This window comes from Myotis brandtii, unplaced genomic scaffold, assembly GCF_000412655.1.
Source record: "Myotis brandtii unplaced genomic scaffold, ASM41265v1 scaffold402, whole genome shotgun sequence".
In the NCBI taxonomy this organism is placed as follows: Eukaryota; Metazoa; Chordata; class Mammalia; order Chiroptera; family Vespertilionidae; genus Myotis; species Myotis brandtii.
In genome coordinates, this window is record NW_005365441.1 from 1,547,746 (window position 1) to 1,564,678 (window position 16,933).

The 16,933-nt window shown below is 45.4% G+C and overlaps 1 long non-coding RNA gene across 1 annotated transcript in view; it reads right to left on the minus strand.

The window, feature by feature from the left end:
- LOC106727314 overlaps positions 1 to 8,416 on the minus strand; it is an 11,426-nt gene extending 3,010 nt beyond the window's left edge. Inside the window, exons 1-2 of the long non-coding RNA XR_001363485.1 lie at positions 8,385 to 8,416; positions 5,363 to 5,369 (exon numbers count right to left, since the gene is read on the minus strand). This is a non-coding gene — a long non-coding RNA (uncharacterized LOC106727314). The remainder of the gene's footprint in view (positions 1 to 5,362; positions 5,370 to 8,384) is intronic.
- Positions 8,417 to 16,933: the final 8,517 nt, after the last annotated feature.

Here is a 16,933-nt window from a genome sequence, read left to right on the forward strand (position 1 = left end):
GGAGCACACTGACCACCAGGGGGCAGCTCCAGCATTGAGCATCTGCCCCCTGGTGGTCAGTGTGTGTCATAGTGACCAGTCATTCCGTTGTTCTGCTGTTAGGGTCAGTTTGCATATTACCCTTTTATTATATAGGATAGAGGCCTGGTGCACAGGTGGGGGCCGGCTGGTTTGCCCTTAAGGGTGTCCCGGATCAGGGTGGGGGTCTGGCTGGGGTGCCTGGCCAACCTGGGTGAGGGGCTGATGGCTGTTTGCAGGCTAGCCAAGCCCCCCAGCAGGGACCCTCACCCCATGGGGGTGTGGTCAGCCTGGGTGAGGGGCTGAGGGCCATTTTCAGGCTGCCCACAGCCTCTTCAGGGTGGAGGTCCATGCTGGGGTGCCTGGCCAGCCTGGGTGAGGGGCTGATGGCCATTTTCAGACTGGCCACGGCCGCAGGCTGGAAGCAGATATCTGGGATTTATTTATCTTCTATAATTGAAACTTTGTAGCCTTGAGTGGAGCTCAAGGCCAGCAGGGCAGGCGGGAAGCTTGGCTTCCTCCATCGCCAGGGGCAACCCAAGCCTCCTGCTCGCTCCAGCTCCATGGCCACCACCATCTTAGTTGGGTTAATTTGCATATTCACTCCTGAGTGGCTGGTGGGTGTAGCGAACATATGGTCAATTTGCATGTTTCTCTTTTATTAGATTAGATGACTTCAATTATGTAGTGTTCAATATTAGTCCTTTGTGATATAAATGTGTTTCTGATTGTTACCAGAATTATTTGAGCCTTTTCAGCATATAAGTAGCATTTAAACCATAGACTGGAGGAGAAATCCTATGGCATCAAGTAGATAGGATGACAATAAGTCTAAACCTTAATCCTCTGGCATGCCATCATGTAGAAGTTATAAAGACAGGGTGGACTCAGCAAAGGGAACAAACAAAAAACCTCATCGATTAGATTTTTTTTTAATTGAAGAAACCATTATCTTAGGTGCCAGAGACAGTGTTGGCAGAAGGATGAAATAATCAAGCCGGTTAAATGTTGCTGAAAGCTCAAATAGAATAGAAACTGAGAACTGAACATTGAACTTGAAAAAATGTAAGTCATTGGTGATGTTGACAAGAGCGGGAATAGTTCCATGGAAGAGGCAGAGACAAAAGCTCAACTGGACTGTCTCAGATAAAATCCTATATAATAAAAGCCCAGCAATAGAAATGGTGGAATGACCAGAATGACCACAACGACCAGATCCACTCTGGCCCCTCGCCCCACCGGCCCACCTCCCAGAGAGGACGCCCACCCCAATCGAGGGCCCCCATCAGGGCAGGCCAGCCCCCACCCATGCACCAGGCCTTTACAGATGTATAAAACCCTACCCCACCACCACTCCAACCCAACCCTCCAAAGGCTCCTGAAACCACAAAATTAGATCACTGATTCAGGCCTCATTCACATGTGAGGAATTCACACCTTTCTCCTTCCCCTTGGACTCCGCTTCTCAGAGGAGGCTGCAGGGTGTGGACGCGCAAATGAAAGCTCAGAGAAGTCACTCTTTCGGGGTCCTGTGGCGCATCCAGGCAGACAAACTGGTCACCAAATGCCAAGCACCAGACTCTGCCCCTTCCTCATCCCATGGCCTCAGCTCCAGACAGGCACTCCCCGTGGCAAGATACAAGGAGAGCACCATCTCGAATCTTCCCAGAGACAGGAATACTCAGGAGGCCAATATAATAGAAACCTAAGGAACCAAATGCACAAGGCCAAGGGGAGTTCGGACCAAGTTCTGGTCCAATTCCTAACCCAGTCACGACCTGCCATCCTGGGGCCGCAGAGCACGCTGGAGTGTGTAATCCCAGGGGGTGCTCTGGAGGCGGAAGGCTCACCCCAACCCCTGGGCCCCAGGGGCTCTCCGCCTGTGCACCCTTCCCCCAGGCACTCAGCCCCAGCTGTGCCAGCAAAGCCCCCTTGCTGGGTCGGGATCACAGGGGGAAGGCTGGGGAAGGGGTGGCCAGCCCATGGCCTCCACTGCAGCTATTTGCACACATGTAATTAGCTCTAATTATCCTGGGCTTTCAGTTCACCGACTCAGAGACTGGGAGCTGCTCCCCGGGGTGAACTCACTCAGGGAGCTGCTGCTCCGCTGAATGAGCCCTCTCACTGGGCCGGAAGCTCTATCTCCATCCACAGCACCCTGTGTCCTGTCTGTCTCACCCTGTGTATCTCTCTCCCGTTCCTTGCTCTCCGATCCGGTTTACTCATTCCCCATGTCTCGCTGGGCCTTTTGTCTCTATCTCTCATCGGATCTCTGCCTGTGGAGAACACCCCTGTCGCCCCCGCAAAGAACACACACCAACAGAATCTGCCTTTTCAATAGAAAATGACAAGTGGGAAAACAGAGTGAATTAAAAACAATCCATGTGTCTGCAAATGCATTCCAAATGCTAGCACTTTGGAGTGGGTGGCAGGGCGGGGTGTGTTGGCCACATGTTCTGGAACCTCAGACACGAAGTGTAAGGGGGTCAGCACCTCGCTATGGAACCCTCCCACTAGCCACCTGGGATGGCAGGGTCTGGGGAAGGGACTTAGTCTATACTCACCCTCAGGACCCCCACCTGATTCCGTAGGCCCTTTCCCCTGTTCTGGCATCTGCTGGTCCTTCTTACTCCCCCAATACCTCCAAACCTTTCTATGCTGACCCCAACTCTCCTTCTGCACAAGCCCCCCACACACACACAGATTTCACCCTCTCCCTCCCACAACCCCACCCCCCAGTCTGCTACCCTATACTTCTTCCTGCCCTTCCCTGCCCTGTCCCACCTCCATTCTGCCCTCCTGCCCCAGACCACCCAGTAGCCCTGGCTCTGGGAGAAATGGTTAGAACAAAGCTTTCCTTGGCAGGAAGAGACTCTCCAGGGAACTGCATACAGAAAGGCGCTCCCAGTCCTGTATCAGCAACTGCTCTGTCCTGCCAGATGCCAATCAGAAATTGTGTCTCTGGAGACAGAGGGAGCAGAAGGAGGCTGCTGTCCTTTGAAGCCCCTCATCAGGAGGAAACTCTCCCCCTCAAAAAAGTTCACCCTGCTGCCTCCCTTATCACCTTCAGCAACCCTCCTTTGCCCCTTTCCCTGGAAGTGGAAGGATTGGAGCACATCTACACTAATAAAAGAGAAACATGGTAATTAGCGTACAACCACTACCCTTCCCATTGGTTAATCAGCATATCCTTATGCAAATTAACTGTCAGCCAAGATGGCGGCCGGCAGCGTGGCGCCCCAACCCCCCTCCACGGGCCTTGCTCTGTGTGTGACAGGGTAGAGCCATAAACTCTTCATCGGCCCTGCCCCGAGTGTGACAGTGGTGGCGCCCCAACCCCCTGATCGGCCCTGCTCTGTGGGTGATAGAGGGTGGCGCCCCAACCCCCCTCCACGGGCCTTGCTCTGTGTGTGACAGGGTAGAGCCATAAACTCTTCATCGGCCCTGCCCCGAGTGTGACAGTGGTGGCGCCCCAACCCCCTGATCGGCCCTGCTCTGTGGGTGATAGAGGGTGGCGCCCCAACCCCCCTCCACGGGCCTTGCTCTGTGTGTGACAGGGTAGAGCCATAAACTCTTCATCGGCCCTGCCCCGAGTGTGACAGTGGTGGCGCCCCAACCCCCTGATCGGCCCTGCTCTGTGGGTGATAGAGGGTGGCGCCCCAACCCCCCTCCACGGGCCTTGCTCTGTGTGTGACAGGGTAGAGCCATAAACTCTTCATCGGCCCTGCCCCGAGTGTGACAGTGGTGGCGCCCCAACCCCCTGATCGGCCCTGCTCTGTGGGTGATAGAGGGTGGCGCCCCAACCCCCCTCCACGGGCCTTGCTCTGTGTGTGACAGGGTAGAGCCATAAACTCTTCATCGGCCCTGCCCCGAGTGTGACAGTGGTGGCGCCCCAACCCCCTGATCGGCCCTGCTCTGTGGGTGATAGAGGGTGGCGCCCCAACCCCCCTCCACGGGCCTTGCTCTGTGTGTGACAGGGTAGAGCCATAAACTCTTCATCGGCCCTGCCCCGAGTGTGACAGTGGTGGCGCCCCAACCCCCTGATCGGCCCTGCTCTGTGGGTGATAGAGGGTGGCGCCCCAACCCCCCTCCACGGGCCTTGCTCTGTGTGTGACAGGGTAGAGCCATAAACTCTTCATCGGCCCTGCCCCGAGTGTGACAGTGGTGGCGCCCCAACCCCCTGATCGGCCCTGCTCTGTGTGTGACATGGTAGAGCCATAACCTCTCCATCGGCCCTGCCCCGAGTGTGACAGTGGTGGCGCCCCAACCCCCTGATCGGCCCTGCTCTGTGGGTGATAGAGGGTGGCGCCCCAACCCCCCTCCACGGGCCTTGCTCTGTGTGTGACAGGGTAGAGCCATAACCTCCCCATTGGCCCTGCCCTGAGTGTGACAGGGTGCAGCGCCCCAACCCCCTGATCCGCCCTGCTCTGTGTGTGACAGGGGGCGGTGCCCCAACTCCCCAATCGGCCCTGCTCTGAGCCTGACCAGGGGCTGCACCTAGGGATTGGGCATGCCCTCTGCCACCCGGGAGCAGGCCTAAGCCAGCAGGTCGTTATCTCCCGAGGGGTCCCAGACTGCGAGAGGGCACAGGCCGGGCTGGGGGACCCCCCCCTCCCCACCCCCCTCAGTGCACAAATTTTTGTGCACCGGGCCTCTAGTCTCTCTATATAAAAGAGTAATATGCAAATCAATCGGACGGTGGAACAACCAGAACGACCACTGGACCAGTTGCTATGAGGCGTACTGACCACCTCTCAGTCCCTCCCTCTGGCCGGCAGGCTCAGATCCTTCGATGGCAAATGGTGAACTGGGGGTGGGTGGCAGCAGGGGGCAGGGCGAGGCCACCTCCCGGCAGCTGGGGAAGATGGCCCTGATCACAGTCCAGGCCTAGGAGCCGTACTTGTGCACAAATTTCGTACACCAGGCCTCTAGTAATAGATAAAGAAGTAGAGTCACAGAAGATAACCTCTTTGAGAAGTTTTTATATGAGTATGATAAAATGCACAGATGAGGGGTGTGTCAAGAGAGGCATTTTGTTTTAAGATGGAAGATCTTATGTTATATTTAAAGGTAAGGACACTGCCCTAAAGAAAGGAGGAAAAAAATATATGAAAGACAGGGGTAATTATGGGAATAGAGTTGTTAAGTAGATAAGAGGGGATGAGTTTTGTCATAGTAGGTTTGGCCTTAAAAATAAACAGGAACAATGCTGCTTTTGCTGCATCAAGAAACTTTCTTCAAATTGAATAGAGAAAGGGGTGATCATCCACCTATACTGAGGACAGGCAGAGTAATCTCACTGATAATGACTTAGACTAAAGACTAAAGTGCTCTAGTCTTCCACCTCCCACCTAACGCATCCTGTACCCTGTGCCTTTACAATGCTCATGATATCAGAGATGCAAAGAAGGTGAGATGCCAGAGTAGTTGGACCTGTTCAAAGAAGTCAATCAAATGCAAAGTGCTGACTGTTTTCCACCAGACTACTGTCAGCAATATTTTCTCATCCCTGTGCTGATGTATCTGAACACTATCTCCACCAGAACCCTCATTAATTTGTTGGCAACAGTAAAAAGCCCTTCTGGAGGAGAAACCATGTACTGCACTCCACATGGTTTGCTGCATGCCAATAGCTCATATGTCAGCACAATTCAGAACACATTTGGTGTCCTGGATCGCCTTCATTTTTTATTTTTTTTGTACTAGAGGCCTGGTGCCCTCTTGCAATCAGGACCCTCAGGGGATGTCAGAGAGCCAGTTTCGGCCCGATGCCCACAGAGAGATAGAGACATCAAAGATGAGAGAGAATCATTGATCGGCTGGGCTGTCTCCTGCATGCCCCACACTGGGGATCGAGCTCACAACCCTGGCCTGTGCCCTTGAGTGGAATTAAACCTGAGACCCTTCAGTCCACAGGCTGACGCTCTACCCACTGAACCAAACCAGCTAGGGCACTTCCTTCAAGTTTTGATGGCTTCCCCAGCACCAACTGACACCCTCTGATGCCACCAAAGTTTGTGCTTTGGAGGAATTCATGAAAACCTGAGACGCAAAAGATGCCAATACCATACATCTGGAGAAAATTAGAAAATGTGAAAGACTATTGCTGAGGTTCACTAAACAAAGCATTTGGGATTTCTATGTGTTTCTGTTGGCTGCTATCTATGCAATGCTGTAGACCCCTGTGACATGCCTGTATTTCAGGCATGGCCTCAGACTTGAGGAGTTCATAACCTAGTGACAGCATTGATACACAAATGACTGATTGTTTCAGAAGAGCTAAATTAGAAGAAAACCCAAGTTTCAGAGTTCTACAGTGAATGTCAACAACTATCTCAACACCAAGCAAGTACCCAGGGACCTCTGCTTTTATATTTGGATTGAAGGAGGTGAACATTGGGTCACTTTAAAATTCCAGAGAGAGTGAACAAGCATTTAAAAACTCAGAGATCTAAAAAGGGCAGCATAGCCCGGCTGGTGCAGTACGATGACCCATGAATCAGGAGGTCACAGTTTGAGTTCTAGTCAGGGCACATGCCTGGGTTGTAGGCTTTATCCTCAGTATGGGGTGTACAGGAGGCAGCTGTTCGATGATTCTTATCACTGATGTTTCTATCTCTTTCCCTCTCACTTCCTTTCTTTGAAATCAATATAACATTTTTATAAATAAAAGAGCAGTATATTGGATAATTCTAAACTTTTAAATTTGTCACCTTTCTGTACATGAATTGGATCATAATGTAGTCAATTGTAATTTTCCTGTTATCTAACCAAGGTAATTGACAATAAAAGAAGTACATGAGGTATGGTCAGCATGAAGATACATTGACTAACCTCCATTTAATGAGGTTGCTTACTGCCCAGCTTGAGGTACCCTCAGCAGACAGCATCCAGTTGTCAGGTATTCTAGAGTGTGCTTCACTGCAGGAACTAGCCTCACTGAGGACATCCTTTTTGTGGTCATTGAGCAAGATGGAGTATCTAATCCCAGCCCCTTGACCCAATTTGAGACAACTCCATCAGCCAATATTCATGCCAGAGTTCTCCACTAATTTCGCTGAGAATTTGTGAGCCTGCATTAGAATCTGACTTTTGATTTCATAGGTGTTGATCCATATGCACACCTCACTTACACTTTAAACTTTATGTCAGTGTATGCCACTGGAGAGCTCAACCTGTAGCAAGGAGGATGGGTGGTTGGTTGCCATTTAGCTATATGATGCCATGTAGGAAAATATCTGCTGTTATATTGTATTGTTTTTTCTTTTATTCAATCTTCCAGAGTGAATAAAAAACATTCTTATAATCATTTAAACTTTCTCTTACATTTATCCATGCTTATGTCAGGTGATTTCTATGTGAAAGCTGAGATTAGGAAATTGAAAGGCTGCTGGACAGGAGGGAGAGATTATTTGAGGGACTAGAAAGCTGTGGAGTAGCAAAGGCCTCTAAGAAGTAGTAAGGGCAGGAATCTGGCCATTCCCCGAATGGGGTAATATCAGGGGGACATACTGGGGTGAAAAAGGGATTGATATTCTACCACCATAAGACAGTGCCTTGCAATGACAAAAACTCAATCAATGGTGGTTATTTGTCATTGTTTCCTATTGTTTTCAGTATGGTTATTTTTGGAAATAGAAAACAGAGAAAGAATGATAAAAACAAGCTTCAGCTACTCTAACTTTGCCTAAGGCCAGCCTTTTTGCACATTCAAAATAAAGAGGGCATATTTTAGCATCAGTAATTCAATAAAAGTAAATGGATAAATTGCCTATAATTTTCTGCAAAGTCTACACCCAAAAGCAATAGTGAGGGTATAAGAAAAAGAAATTAGGAATGATAATAAAGATTGAGATAGTGATCATTTGATAATAAGTGAGTATTCATTATTTTAAATGCAGATCAGAATTAATTCAGGCCATCAGTGGAGGAGGCATGTGAAAAAATAGAGAAGAGTGTGAATATCAAAATGATTTTGAAGGCATCAAGATAAATTTATATAAAATGTTGGTATAAAAAGCCATGAAAAAACAAAACAAAAAAACATACACACACAAGAAAACACAGCACCTCTTCTCACCTGTGCAGATAACTAGGTAGGTCTGCTAAAAGCAATGCATTTATACCAATAAAGGCCAATATTCATTCTCTTAAGAGACATTAACCAGGCTTTTTATTTAAAAATAACTTGCATGGGTTATCAGGCAAGTAGCCTCCAGCATATATTTCTTCTGCCTGAGGTAATCAGTGGAACAGGATGATTGTAGAGTTGCCTGAGAAATCAGTGGGTCCAATTTCCCCCACATTAGTGGGATTGGGGTAGTTCTTGTAATATCTTCAGTAAATTAATTTTCTAAGACTTGCACAGGAGAGTGGATGGTTTTTATTGGCATGGAATTACATTTCTCAGGTTGTAAAGTCCCATGCCCCTAACTCAGTACTGAAAAAGGTGCAGCTGGGGGACGAGCAGAGCCGAGAGTAGGTGCAATTTCCAGAGCTTCCGTTTCATGGTGGAGTTGGGTCCAAGGTAGCATCAGGCTAGTTAAAGTCCATTAGTCCATTGCATGGGTCCCATTTGGTGGTGAGCCACATGGGCAGACACAGAGCATGGGAGTCCCACAACATGATCCAGACCTCACTGGGCACATGTCTATTGTCCAGACCAGACCCTTCTCCCAGCGATCTGCCAGGAACGGACATGGAGAGTGTGAACTGCAGCTTCCTGGCAAAGCTGTCTAAATGGCATGCCTGTATTATCTGGTCTCTCCTTTGCTCCTTTCCTGTTAGTAATAACCAGGTTATTGCCCTGACTGGTTTGGCTCAGTGGATAGAGTGTCAGCCTGCGAACTGAAGGGTCCCAGGTTCGATTCCAGTCAAGGGCATGTACCTTGGTTGCAGGCACATCCCCAGTAGGGAGTGTGCAGGAGGCAGCTGATCGATGTTTCCAACTCTCTATCCCTCTCCCTTCCTCTCTGTAAAAAATCAATAAAATATATTTAAAAAAATAAAAATTTAAAAAAAATAACCAGGTTATTATAACAATATCACTAGGACTCCATTTAGTTCAATCCCTTCATTTTATAACTGATAATACAGAATCAAAAAAAATAAAGCTGTTTATATGAGGTGACAGAGATAGTAAAACCAGAATAAGAACTTAGGGCCTGAATTGCAGCCCAGAAAACTATAATGTCCAAAAATGGAAAATGTTATTTGATTGCTTTTGAGAAGTAATTACATTTCTTTATCATAGATGACACAATTATCTTTGTCCCAAATAATGGTATAAAATGCGTTAGGGGTATGATAAAATAAGGGATGGGTTGCAGCTTTGTTGATCTATATGATGTAAATATTTATAAATGTGTTCACCATGAACAATTTCAAGCTACCAAAATGTTATCATTAGAACACTGAGTTGAGAAGAGATGTGCATAATAAGCTATTGTAGAAATCTTTTAGACTATTTAATTTGGTCTGTGGCAAACACCTACAGCCCCTTGGCCTTCCCAGATTTCTTACATGTTCAAAAATAGCATTTCTCATAGACACATGTTAAGTTAGATAATAAATTAAGATTATTTACTGCAAAAAATCTATAGACATGCTCCTGCAATGTGAATTGCTTCTCTTGAGGTCCCCAATAAACAGATGGAAAGCACAAAATTGTTCCATATCTTCAGGAATTAGGGTAGGAGTTAGAGAGTCATGTCTTAATTTACACTTTACAATGTTGGATCTGTGAAAGTTCTATCATTTAATATCATAAGCTATTGGCAACTTTCCTTATATAATAGAGCCTTTCTATTTTTCCCCTTAACAGAAAAGAACCTGTGTACAGAACATGTTGGCAAAATGAGAACTAGAGTCTTGTCTCCTGACACAACTCCCAAATCCACTCTACTGACCTAAATGACTTCTGTATCCAGGAATAACACTAAGTTCCTATGAAACCATTTATATCTCCCAGAAATCAGAAGATCTGGAAACTTTTTCACTAGGAGAAAATTTTAATACAATTTGTGCTATATATCTGTAGCTAATGCCTCTCTCTTGATTTCTGTTTTTTCATTGTGGCATTCCTTCCTTCATTATTTATCTCTTGATCCACTCATAAATTGTGTATTATTCAGTAACAGAACCTCAAAATTAGCACATACAGTGCTGGTAGTCTAAAATGGAAGGCAGAGAAGTTAAACAATAGCAGTAATAGTGCAAATAATATTGCTATAGAATAATAAATAAAACAATAATTATAAGCACACAGAGTGGCATAAGGAAATTACCTAATCTTCTGTGCTAGTGTTATTGGTGAGATAGCTCATTGTCCACACTAGTTGCTAGTGGAGTGGGCTTCTTGTAATATCCCAAGAAAAGAAATTATTTGAGATTTGCATGGGAGAATGAGGTATTGCAGAAAGCTTTATTTCTGTGGAATCAAAACCCTGATCTCATTTCTCTTTGTCCCTTTTTGCCTTACGCAGAGCAAAAATCAAAGCTAATGTCCAGAGTTTCCATTCCATGTTGGGACACAGTGTAATCCAGCATCAGGCTAGCTTAATTTGTGTTCTCAGCTGCAGTTCATTAGTCCATTGTGTGTGGGGTCCACATGGCTGTGGCCACATGGGCAAATGCAAGAGAGCCAGGAGCCAAGAGCTAAAAGACAGTGCTCCTTTGCAGATTATGTATTCCCAAAATTTTCATGGGTTTGCTAATGGCCCTGCCTGCTCTAGCCAATCTATGATTTCCCAAATTGCTTGATTGGCAGCCAATTTCCCTGTGTCACCCTGACTCATTGCACATGTATCCATCTCCCTTGTGTCCAGTTCCTTCCTTCATTGATCTGCAGGGGATGGGCTGGTAGTTCCCTGGGGAGGGTGATATGCAGCTTCCTGGTGAAGCTGCCCAAATGACATGCCTATAATGCCTGGCCTTTCTTTTGCTCCTTTCCTGTTATTAACAACAAGCTAATTACAATGATATCAGTAGGCAATTAAAGTTTGCAGAGGTTTGGATCTTACAAACCTCTCAGAATGACTGAGAGTTTGCTAATAAGGTGGACAAAGTGACCCAAGAAGAGGAAGTTATCTCTCTCTCTCTCTCTCTCTCTCTCTCTCTCTTTCTCTCTCTCTCTCTCTCATTTAGAGCCATCACCTGTCCCCCAGATAACCAGCAACCTGAAAGGCAGCAGAAGACAGTACCCCATACCTGGCTAATGGTCACAGAGTCTGGACCTCTGGCAGGATAAAGATCACATCTTGACCTAAGTTATGTTTCAGTTCCTGATCCTCCCAAAGATGGAACTTTCCCATCAGACTGGACAGAGGGAAACCAGAACAGGTGTCAGAGCTATCTTCAAGGCAAGAAGAAATGATTCATTATCTATTCCTCACCTCTGGCCAGTCAGCTCCCATCAAGACCCCCAGCTCCTCACCATGCTGTTTTGTGATTTTGTCCTATATAGTCTGTACCCTATCAAAGAGTTCATGCATTTGATCATCAGCTTCCCATTCTCCTGGATGTTGCTATTCATCAATAAACTGGCCAATATTTCTCCTCTCAAATTCTATGTCCCGCTCTGCCAGCACCATGTGGACAAACTCTTACTGTTCTGCAACACATGCCCAGTTGCTTGCTGAGGTTTAACCAAAGGGCATATTCACTCCTGATTTATATTCCCATTGCATCTTTCCTCTCCAAACACAGACTGCTAAGTCCAAGGAGTATCATCAATAAGGAATAGGGACACAAAACCCTCTAATACTTGGCTTTCACATTTAAAAAGCAAATTACAATATATAAAACTTAAAAGCTTTGAAAAGAAATACCTCCAGATGTAATGCGTATACCCCAGAAAAGATGAAAAAATGGTTAGGCCTGGAGAATAAGGGCAAAGTTAAAGAGAAGGTAAAATAGAGCAATTGCTAATATTTCTGGGAAAAGGTCTGCACCTGTCCTCTTCTCCTTATGGAATGTTCCGAGGAAGATTCTTTCTAGAACCCTTAGTCAGGTTTAAATATCTGATATCAATAGGCACTTGCACCCTGCTTTCTGTTATAACTCTGAGAGGTATCAGCCCTTTAGGGGTTGATCTCTCTATTGTGGTTTGGAAGAAAAAGAATCAAGATACCTGCTGGGGGAGAAAGGGTCTAAAGCAGAAAGAAGCTCTATGTCTCCTATTGTCCCAGAGAAAGATGAAAGAGGGTCAGATTTCTCCGAGTCCCTGAAAAAGGCATAGCAGTGAGTCGAAGGAGACAGTCTCATGACGTGCGGGTTCTGGAGGGATGAGGGGAGTGGACAGTGTTGCCTCAGAAGAAGTCGGGGTGAGGAGATGGCCGCACATGAGGATCAGCAGGATTGAACACTGCAGAGTATTCCACAAGATGTCCATGAGCATGTCTTTTCCTAGCACCTGCAAAGAGAGTCCCCTGAGAGTTATAAACTAACCCCAGAGATAAACAAGAGAAGGAACTAAATTAGCATCCCGAATTAACTGCTTAAGCTAAAATTGCGGCAGGATAGTAAGAAGCTAGGAGAATCCGTGGGCAAGTGAAATGAGGTAACTGAGACAAGAAAATAAGGCCAACCAGTGTGGGCAGCTTGCAGCTAGCTTGGGAATTGTAAGACCTTATCTTCCCCAACAAAGGACACTTGAGAGCAAATAGTTAATACCTCTCCTCCCTAACCAGAGAATACAAAGCTTAAGTCACCCTGGCCTGGGAAGATAGAGAACAAAGACCCAATTAGTGCCATTTGTGCCAGCTAAAGCCAAAGCCAAAACAAGGGGGATTTTTATCTCACCCACTAAACAAAGAAGACAGCCACTTTAAGATCTACCAAATAAAATGACCAAATCTTTGCATAAATATTCCGAGATAAGTCACACCAATGTAGAAGGGGACTTTTAAACCTAGCCTGCTACCCAGGATATCTGCAAGGAAACTTTAAAACCTATAAGAGGAAGGGTATAAAACCCCTTGGACCCACACAAGGTAGGGGGCTTAGACTAGCTGAGTTGCCTGCATGTGCTTTGTGCCAAGTGTACTGGTAATAAGCTTGTTTGCTTTGCTCCAACACTGCTATTTGTCACTCATCTGACATCTTTCTTGCAAGACTGATAGAAACCAAGGAGAAGATAGCCACCCCCTGACGCAGAGGCTGTCCAGTAACACAATGACTGAGAATCTCTACAGTGATTGAGTTTACTGAAACTGGTTTTGTTGTAGGCAGTTAGACAGACATGAACAGAGCAAGGACAATGGACCAGGTACAGAGGGTCATCAGCCTGGAAAGCCCCCAGGTGCCTAGCGATGGACAATCAATTGTAGGGTGGGACCTTGCTCCCAGGGTGACTTTTCCAACCCCCAGGATATCTCTGGTCGTTAGGTTTGGGCCCCCTGACCTTTCTTCCCTAGAGTTAACATCTATGCCTCAGTTGTATTTCAGCTCCAGGCCCAGATAAGCAACAAAACCAGCCACTGCTGATCTCAGGACCAGCTGCATTGAATAATGACCTTCTGGTGCCCGCCAATCAATCAGTGGACACCACTACCCTGAAAGGACACACCTGGAAAACTGCTGAATATTCTATTGGGATCTTCCCACAGGACCTCCCCTAACGTCTCCACCCTAAAAACCCTTAAGATGGAGGGCCCAGTGCGCTCTCCCTCCTGGGAGTCTGCTTATGCCTTTCCCTTTCCCCTCCCCCCACTCTCCCAGGCATGTTATCATTACCTTCCTCACTCCCAAGCTCCAAGAGCCCTTCCTTTACCTCCATAACTTATTTCCTAAACCCATTTATTCTAGGAATTACTTTTTCTACTTCTGTAATTTACCCAATAAATGTTCTCTTACAGTTTGGGTCTGGACTCTGAATTCTTTCCTAGCCAGAACCCAAGTACTGAGGTTGCTGAACCCAGGTTTGTTCTGACCCCACTGGTCAGGAATCTGGTATTGTTCCCGTCACCTACAACAGTTTGATTAAGTTTCCTGCTCTCTAATAGAAGAGAGGATTTAGATTTAGATTCACAAACACATAGACTGAGAATAAAAATTTAGAAAAGCATATGCCATAAAAACAACAGAAAAACTGGGGTGGCTACACTAATATCAGACATAGCAGAGTTTAAAACACAAAATGCTTTAAAAATAAAATTTAAAATAAAGTTTTTAAAAACATTAAAAGAAGGACATATTATAATAATAAGAGGCTGATCCTTTAGGAAGATATAATAGTTACAAACATATATGCACCTAAACAAAAATGCACAAAGTAAAAGTAACACAAATGAAGGGAGGAATATTCAACAATAGTTGAAATGTTTGATATACCACGGCGATAATAGATAATGATACTGTTATAATAATCCAGTTATTAACAAGAAAGGCGTAAAGGAAAGACTAGATAACATAGGCATGCCATTTATACAACTTTGCTAGAAAGCTGTAAGTTAATACTCTCCAAGTCTGTCCCCCACTCATCCATGGGCGAAGGGACTGGACAAAGGCAGTTTGTTGCATGCCCAGTAAAGTCTGAGTGATGTGGGAAGATGCTTGTCTGTTGGTCATACCTGGGAACAAATAAGTGGCTACGGCAGGTGTGGCCACTGTGAGCCTGAGAAACCTGAATATTTACACTTCTGAACAAAGAAGCATGCTCTCTTGTACGCTCTCTGGCACACCTGTCTCCTGTGACTCCTGTGGCAGGGGCTACGCTCCCCTGTGCCCACATGGCTCATGGCCCTGTGGGACCCACAGTGGACTAATGGGCTTTAATTAGCTTGGACGCTCAACTGCACCTGGCTGCACATGGAACAGAAACTCTGGACACAGGCCTTACTTTTGGTTCGACTGGAACCCCAACTGCACCTCTTCTAGGACTGGCTTAAGGGGCATGGGACTTTACAACCTGAGGGATGTAACTCCACGCAAATAAAGCCTTTTACCACATCTCATTCTCCCATGGGGGCTTCTTAAAATGTTTATTTCAGAGATACCCCACAACTCACACCCACGGGTGCCTGGGAGATCTGGCCCATTAATTCCTCCTGCAAGAATTGAACAATTAGAAGATCAACAGGAGAATAGAAGCTTTGAATGAGACTACAGACTACAGATCACTGAATCCTAATAGTCATTGATAGAACATTCCACCCAACAACAACAACAACAAATACATACTCCTTAAGTGCAGATGAATAATTCTCAAGGATAAATCTTGTCCTGGGTCATAAACCAAGCATTTGTAAATTTGAAAGTATAGAAATAATATAAATATTTCCTCACCCACCATGGAATAAATTAGAAAATTCATCATTTTATTATCATGCAAGAAAAGAGGATCAGAGGAAATATTTTAGGCAGTCATCTCTTCTGCCATAATTAGGAGGATAAATCAGAATAGATTAGACAAGCAGTAGGAGACCAATTTGGCAATAGACTTTGGCAAAAGGTTCTGAACGAGGGCATTGGATGAGGAGATTCAGAAAAAAATACAGAGGGGATATAGTTACCATACCACCTTGATTTTGAGTCTGTACTTTGAACCACAGAAAATTTATTAGCCAGTCCACTTGAAATGTGATCTTCATAAATGGCATGCAATACTTGATAGTCAAGTTTTTTTTGTAGCAAAATACACTATTAATAAGAATTGTCTGTCTCTGTGAAGAATGACCTTATCCAAGGAGACAAATGCTGCTACAAAAATAATAAATAGATAAATAAATAAATATTGCTCATTGTTTCTTATTAGCAATAGTAGCAATAATACCATAACAAAGTTGATCAGAACAAGTGCCATAAACAATAATTCCATGTGAGGAGAAAGTTTACAATATCAATTATGTTTGAACACATTAGGGCTTGTTGGGTTTTCATTAATAATGTGTGAGAGAATACAGAATTCATTGGAATGAGAATTATTGGGAAAAAATGAACATATATATTTTGCAATAAAATTTTTGTACCTGAGTTTGTTCCTATGAATTGAGACAGAATACACAAATTAGTTAATAACATAATTTTTACTGGGCTCTTTAATAGTTTAAAGCAGGAGATGTCAACTACCATGACAGCATAGTAAAGGGAATACATAAAATAGTAATTATACTTCCATCTCTAGAGATGTGGTAAGTACCCATATTAACTAAGAAATTGCTCAAAGGCACCTGAAGAGTGATAAATGAGAACACAGTTAATAAAATCAGGGTTTAAGAGCATAATGTAAAGAAACATAAATTTTTTAAAAAATCATCAAGAAATTATAAACCAAATTGGACTCCCAAACTTCACCTCCTATTTCCCTTTCCTGTGACTTTATTTTTATATCCACACTAGAGGCCCAGTGCACGAATTCATGCACTGGTGGGGTCCAGCCAGACCACCTGATGGGGGCCATTGGGGCCAGGCCAGCTGGGGTGAGGATGCCCACTCTTGGGCAGGGCCAACCAGGACCAGGGGCCGTGGGAAGTTTCCTGGCCAGCCCCACCTCCATTGGGGTGGGGGCCCACTTGGGGGCGGGCCAGCCGGGGTGAGGAGCTGTAGGCATTCCTGTTGTTCCGTTCGGTCAATTTGCATATTACCCTTTTATTATATAGCATAGCCAAGATGCCAGCACCACCTGCAATTTTCACCCCTGGAAAAATCCCTTCATGATTCCTACCCCTAAAATGTGTCCATATCCACCTCTGGCTAGTCTGTTTTAGATGCTGTTTTACAACAGACAGGCCTCCTTAACAGGTTGTGTTTTACTTTGAACTAGCCCCCTACCATTTGCTGGGTATTAGATCTGTGATTGGAAGGACTAAATTGTCAGCTTCTTCCTAGGTCTCAGAAGGTAAATAAACATAGCAAGTGCTTCAAAACAAACAAGCAAACAGAAAAACCAAAAAAAAAAAAAAAAAAAAAAAAAAAA